The sequence below is a fragment of the Mustela lutreola genome, chromosome 4 (assembly GCF_030435805.1).
Source record: "Mustela lutreola isolate mMusLut2 chromosome 4, mMusLut2.pri, whole genome shotgun sequence".
Taxonomy (NCBI): Eukaryota; Metazoa; Chordata; class Mammalia; order Carnivora; family Mustelidae; genus Mustela; species Mustela lutreola.
Genome location: NC_081293.1, coordinates 106,128,500 through 106,135,786, shown reverse-complemented (window position 1 = coordinate 106,135,786; position 7,287 = coordinate 106,128,500). Strand labels below are relative to the sequence as shown.

The 7,287-nt window shown below is 40.7% G+C and overlaps 1 long non-coding RNA gene across 1 annotated transcript; it reads right to left on the bottom strand.

Moving 5' to 3' along the window:
• Nucleotides 1-4,649: 4,649 nt before the first annotated feature.
• On the bottom strand, nt 4,650-6,815 carry LOC131830367 (uncharacterized). The gene is made up of 3 exons (XR_009353129.1): nt 6,735-6,815; nt 6,486-6,591; nt 4,650-4,867 (listed from the first exon to the last, which is right to left on the bottom strand). It is a non-coding gene; the product is annotated as an uncharacterized LOC131830367 (long non-coding RNA).
• Nucleotides 6,816-7,287: the final 472 nt, after the last annotated feature.

Below are 7,287 nucleotides of genomic sequence, written 5' to 3'. Positions count from 1 at the left end.
AATAATAAATAAAATATTAGCTAGTGTAGTTCAGCAATGTATAAAACTATAAATAGACCATGATTAATTGGTGTATAGTCCAAGGTTGGTTTAATATTAAAAAAATAAATCAGTGTAATTCACCACATTAAAAAATAAAGGCACAAAGACAGCAATCTTGGTGGTTGCAAAGTACAGCATTTGATAAATTGAAAAATCTGGAAAAAGAATTCAAAAATTCTGAAATTAATGGAAACTTTCTTAATCTGTTAAGGATCGTTTACAAAAAATATATATATATGTAAGCAACACCTTCTTCATGGTGACAGTTTGAAAGCTTTCTTTTTGATCTGAAGAAGAAAAGAGGTCTACTGTCAAAAGATCTTTTCCCCTTGTGTGGGAAGTCCTAGCCAGTGCAATAGTAAGGTCAGAAGGAGCAAAGTGTGAAGATTCAAAGTAAGGGAAAGCTGTGATGATTTGCACATGACATTCTCATGTACACAGAAAACACAGAAAAACTCACCATTAAATTAGGTTAATAAGTGATTTTGGTAAAGTCACTCAGTTCTGGATCTGATCCATGCTGGACCTATAATCTGTTGCTGATCAAAAAGTATTAATTGATGGCATGAACTAACAAAATATACTTATAAACAGATTTAATAGCAATACATAAGGGCTCCACACAAAAGTTATAGAGCTAAATAAATGGAAAAAATGTAAGGCGTTGATGGACTGGAAAATGCAATATTACAAAGATGCCATCAACTTCCAATTGAGCTGTTCATTCAGTCAAGACGACAGAGCTTTTTACAGTCCATATTTACGAAGTAGTTCTAAATCCATATAAAAATGTAAAAAACCAGGCTCCTGGGTGACTCAGTCTGTTAAGCATCTGACTTCTGATTTCAGCTCAGGTCGTGATCTCAGGGTCGTTGAGATCGAGCCCTGAGTTGGGCTCTGTGCTCAGCATGGAGTCTGCTTCAGAGTCTCTCTCCTTCTCTCTCTGCCCCTCAAATAAATAAATAAATCTTTAAAGGAAATGGAAAGGGCCAAGAATAGAAGAGATGATCCTATGGAATCAAAACAAAACTGGAGATCCAAGATTTCCAGGGGTAAAGGGAATGCAATAAAGATGTAATGAAGACAACATCACTGTCCAGGAACAAAAATGGAAACACTGGACTGAGAATCATAAGAGAGGCAGGAAAGGGACCCACAGATAGTTGGACATCTGATTGACAGCAAAGGTGACACCCATGCTGAGGAAGAAAGAGTTAATTTTTTTATATGTAACTGTTTCTTCATTAAGAGAATATTCTTATTTCTACATTCCTTTTTGAAGCAGGTGGCATACCAGGTGTCTTACAGATCTAAAAGTAAAAGGTAAAACAATAATATTCCTGGAAAACATAGAGGACTCTCTTCTGGAACTTAGGAAAGGAAAAATGTCTTATGCAAGACACAGCAAGCACTAGTCATAAAGTAAAAAATTAATAAATATGCAAAGCAAGAATTTCCATTCATTATGATAGCTAAGGAAAGCAAAACTGTCAGGCACTATGTCAAGGAGACAATTCCCAAACTTCTGACAATGGACTTGCATATGAAATATACTTCTTCCTTTTTTTTTTTTTTTTTTTTTAAGGAAAGTGGGGAAGGAGCAGAGGGAAAGGGAAAGAGAATCTCAAGCAGACCGCCTCACTGAGTGTGGACCCCAATGTGGGGCTTGATCTCAAGACCCTGAGGTCATGACCTGAGCCCAAATCAAGAGTTGGACACTCAACTGACTGAGCCACCCAAGCACCCCTAAATTATATTTCAAACTCTTTCTAATCACTCTTAAAATGAGAGTGCCATAAAAATGGGGAGAATATTGTGGATTTTCCTCTAAAAAGAGATCATTGCCATGACCACGATGGTTGACAAAATGTCAAACTTTATTCATTAGAAGGGGAATGCAAACAAAATCATAGTGAGGTAGTTGGAAGAGCTATATTTCAAAGGTGGACTATGGAAACACACTTAAAGAGTTTGTGAATTAATTGAATCACTTCAGAAAACTATTTGGCTGTATCTACTCAAGGTAAACACATACCTACCGTCACCTAGCAATTCTATCCTTAGGTATATTCTCAACAAAAAACAAGTGTGTGTGTGTGTGTGTGTGTGTGTGTGTGTGTTCCCTGAAATCCCCAAACACATTTTCATGGACATATTAGTCATAATAATCCAAAGTTAAGCATCACCAAAATGCCCATCAAAAATAGAATAGGGGGGTGCCTGGGTGGCTCAGTGGGTTAAAGCCTCTGCCTTCGGCTCAGGTCATGATCCCAGGGTCCTGGGATCGAGCCCCACGTCGGGCTCTCTGCTCAGCAGGGAGCCTGCTTCACCCCCCTCCCTGCCTGCCTCTCTGCCTACTTGTGATCTTTGTCTGTCAAATAAATAAATAAAATTTCTAAAAAAAAAAAAAAAAATAGAATAGGGACTAAACAATGCTGTATTCTTAGAATACTACTGGAAATTGAAGAGCGAATATAACACACAGGGTATCTATAATAAATACGAATGTGAGCAAAAGCAGCCAGGGGCCATGCTGTCTACTCTGTAGGCTAAGTACAGAAACAGAGGCAAATCTATGGTAAGCTATGACAGGGTTACCTTTGTAAGTGGGTGGTGTGCCTGAGAAGACTTATGAAGTGCATAACTGTGTTCTGATAAGGTTCTGACAGTAACAGATGTGTTTTCAATTTTTAACATACATTCAGATATAAATGCATGATTAAACACCTTTTTGTAAATTTCAATTAAATTAATTACCACCTGGGTGGCTCAGTGGGTTAAAGCCTCTGCCTTTGGCTCAGGTCATGATCTCAGAGTCCTGGGATAGAGGATGATAGAGTCAGGCTTTCTGCTCAGCAGGGAGTCTGCTTCCCTTCCTCTGTCTCTCTCTTTCTGCCTCCCTCTCTGCCTTCTTGTGATCTCTGTCTCAAATAGATAAAATCTTCAAAAAAATTAATTACTACCCTCTCTATTGACAATGCTCTTTATCTGCAGCTCCTGTGTGTTTTTCTCAACCTCAGATTCACAGATATATCCGATTACTCAATATTTCCACTGGGCATCAAGTGGACATACCAAAAGTCATCTGTTCAAAGGCAAAATCCTGCTCTTTCTTCCCAACTACACTGGACCTGCAGCCTCCCCATTTTAGTTGATGGCAACCCCATCCTTCCATTGAGAGAAAAACTGGGGAGTCGTCATTGATTCTGCTCTTGCTTGCCCACTACCAACCCCTTCTGCTCAGGAAATAGGGTTGGCTCTACTTCCAAATATATGCGGATCCCCACCACTTCCCCCTCTTCCAGTGTTTGCTGCCTGGTCCAAGGCACCATAATTCTTTGCCTAGGTGACTAGAACACTTTGGTCCCTGTTCCAACCAGTGCCCCCTTTTGTCCATTCTCCATACAGTTAGTGTGATTCCTGCAGGACCGGAATTGCATCTGTGGAGAGAACCGTCTGGACTATCTGGATTAGGCAGATGTGAACTACCCATCCCCGGATGCCTCTCACTTTGCCCTTCTAAAGTATACAGATGGGAGTGAGGGGCACCTGGTGCATAACGGGAGAGAGCCAGGATTCATTCTGACCACCCACTCAGACATGGGAGAAATGAGAGGGCCCAGAAGAAAGGTAGGGGACAAGTAAACAACTATGACTGGCCATGCCCAGTGGAGGCTTATTTGTAATCTATTTCTGAATTTACATCATTGATAAGGTATGACTCTCTGGATATTCTTTAATTTAAAGTATTTAACCCCAAATCCTTAATTTAATGTCTTTACCCTATGAACAATAAGATGGGGGTAGGGAGGTATAGGGGTCGCAGGTCTCCTGGGCAGTGTAGCAGTAAGTAAATTGATGGATGTGACCAAGGGTTAACCTTATTCACACTTTCTGTTCATTATGCAAATCCTGTCTCAGCGCGAGGCCTCCCTTGCCACCTGCGTGAAATTAGGGTGGATCCCATGACTTTTCTGGTGACTCTCAGATAATAAGAATGTGGCCACCATAGGCCATTTCCTTCGGCTTTTTGTCTGTGAGTAATTTTCAGGCATAAGCCTAATATCCATTCAACATGTCCCCTAAAACACAGAGAATGTGTTTCTTTGTCTTCAAATACTTTCTTTGGAATACTTTTCAGAAGTTAGACATACTGGGGATATGTGACTTCTAGCACACGGGCATTTTTCTTCAGAGAACTGCTTTTCTTCTTCTCCTTCTTCTTCTTCTTCTTCTTGGTGGGGATGGGGGATAGAGAGAGAAAGACTCCTAAGCGGGCTCCACATTGAGCATGGAGCCTGTCTCGGGGCTTGATCCCACAGTCTTAAGATCATGATCTGAGCTGAAATCAAGAATCAGATGCTTAACCAGCTGAGCCACCCAGGCACCCCAGAGAAATCCTCTCCTCTGATCACTCAAGCTCTTCAAAACTGAGCTGCAGGAGGGCCCTGGGTTGTGGGATTCTAAAGTCTCTTTGACCATGGTCTTTGAAAGTCCTCTATCAGTAGTGTTTGGGATGTCTAGGCACTTGTCACTCTTCTTCTCCAGGGCACTAAGTCTATCTCACATTCCTTGTAAGATCCTGTTCACAGGCTCTAGAGCTTTCCTTTAATTGGGCTCATTAAGCCCGTCAGCATGAACCTACCCCCCTCCTCCCCGCCGCCAAGCAGGGTGGAGATGGACATTCATAATCGTGCCCTGGTGCCGGGGGAGGAACACGGGGTTTCTTATCATGGTTGTGTGGTCTTGGACATATTCAGGACAGCTCTTCTCTTCAGTTTCCATGTTGTAAATCATGGCCTTTGACACCTGCTCGTTACGATGCCTGTGAATTTGATAAAGCAACAGTATGAGTGACTTGCATATGCCACAAGGGACCCTAACATGTATTCTGTGTGTTAATCATGGTGCTGTGAAGTATAAAGTTTGAAAAATAATTCCTAAATTCATACTCTCACTTACCCAGTGCAGTATTTTTTCTAATGCGTTTATTGATGTCAGGAAAAAAAAAAAAAAAAAAGCAAATGTATGGGGGGGGTGTGTATGCACACATAGGCAAATGGAAACATGTAGTTTTCCTGATTCCAATCAAGCGTCCAAGCTCCAAGCTCCCTGCTTCTTGTGTGTGAGCAGAGTACACGCCACAGTGTGCCTCCAGCATGACGTTCTGTGAAGGCAGTGGGTGGCAAAGCAGACTGAGATTCCCAAACCCCTGTCCTTAAAAGATTGAGTTCATGCCATGTCTATTTTCTGACCACAACACTATGAAGCTTGAAGTCAACAGCCAGCCCTTACCTGTCCAACTCTGAAGAGACCATTCTTCTGAATTTCTCTTAATCTGAACATCTGTTCTCTCTGTGTCAACTGTCAACAAATCTTCCTCTCAAAGTGCTCAAGCACTAACAATTAATATGTTCTATTTGAGAAAGTAATAATCCATTGCCTGGATAAGAGGCTCTTACTGAATCTTAAAACAATAGTAGGACAAAAATCTTACTTTTCTGGGGGCTTCAGCAAGTTATTTCAAGGAAGTGTCCTCTGGTTTTCTTGAGAGCACTACTTAGTTATTAGTTAACACTCCCTTCTTAAATGCCACATCATAATAAAACCTTCACATATTCAAATATTCAACCTGAGTCTGGTAGTGTTCCTCAAAATCAATAAAATGTTTAACATTTGTTTAAAGATTATAATTGTGTAAACCCCCCCGCCCCCACTGCAGCTCTGGTTAAAGTTTTCATTTTGTATCTTCATGATAAGGATCTAAGTATTAGCAAATGTAATTGTTCTCAAATTCCATATGCCGGGGGCCAGTGACAAGTGGACAGTATAGGCTTGCCTCCCTCAAGCAAGTGTGTAAGAACATGAGTATAATTAAAAAATCTGGGGACTCAGACTGGACCACCATAAGTAAAGAGGTAGGAAGAAATTATTGTATGCCATGAATCTTAATACTTGTCAGGATTTCTCTGATGCTTGAAAATAATAGTATTATTAAGTACTGTGCACTTGGATAACAATGACAGAGTGTCTTGTTTTCATAACTGCTAGGAATAGACTTCAGATGTCTAGGGAGACATAAACACTAAGAGCTAATTCAAATTGGTCCTTTATTTTTCAGATACTGTTCCTCTGCCTAATCCAACCAATTTCCCCATGACTTACCACGAGGAAACTTCCGCTGCTCACACATTAATTCCTGCATTTATCCACCTCATATATATTGAACTAAGTTTCCTGTAAGATTCCAGATACTGGAGATTATGCTGCTTACAGACCCACTGAGGCTTCCTCTCTGGTTTCTAGTTGATTCATGACCTCACCTGAATCCTGCTATAATTTTTTTTTTCTTGTTTATCTTATTTATCAAATTCTTGTGATTTGACCCTACCATCTTTGACTCCGTGTGCTACCTGGATTACTGGCATTTTGTTGATACTCACATCAAAGGGGTTTTAGTTCCCAGGAAGTTGTCCCTGAGTGGGGGTGGATGAGGCATTCTATGAATACTCTACTGTCATTTGTTGGTCTCCCTCGGTAAGGGACAGTCTATGGAGAGCAAGAGAAGAAAAGTGGAAGCCAATCTTTTAGACCATTCACTTTCATTGATGAACTCAACGTTTCTAGCAACCTTCCAAAGACAAGAGTGGAACTTTGTCTTACAACAAGAGAAACAGAAAGAATAGGTTTACGTGAAAGGGTATTCTCCCCACTTCTCATGACCAAAGTTCAGGCCTCCATCCCAAAAGTTCTGGCAAGATTCAGGCATAGAGTCAGTTCTTTCTGCACCTGTTGACACAATGGCTTTGGAACTCCCTGAAATTCTAGGTAGCATCCTCTATAGGACAGGTCTAATACTGTGTGTGTGTGTGTGTGTGTGTGTGTGTGTGTGTGTGTGTCTCAATATAGGCAACAATTTTAGAGCTTAAGGGGAGAAGAGTGAAAAAGAAGTTTTGCTACTTGTCTTTAAGTATGTTTGTTGTTTCTAATTTCATATGATGAATATCTTAGTTTTAGTCACTTTTATATAATACCTACTATATGTATTTGTTCAGGTAAAATAGGTAGACATAGACATTGAGACAGGAAGAGCTCTCTTTTTGCTGCTTTTCCTCCTCTCTGCCCTCTCCCTAGATAGTTTTCCTTACGCTCACGATGTGGTGACAACGCTCACATAATCGACTCCTCAAGATACATGGACAGTCCAGAGAGCTCTTCTCTGCTCTAGACCCATTACCAAGATGA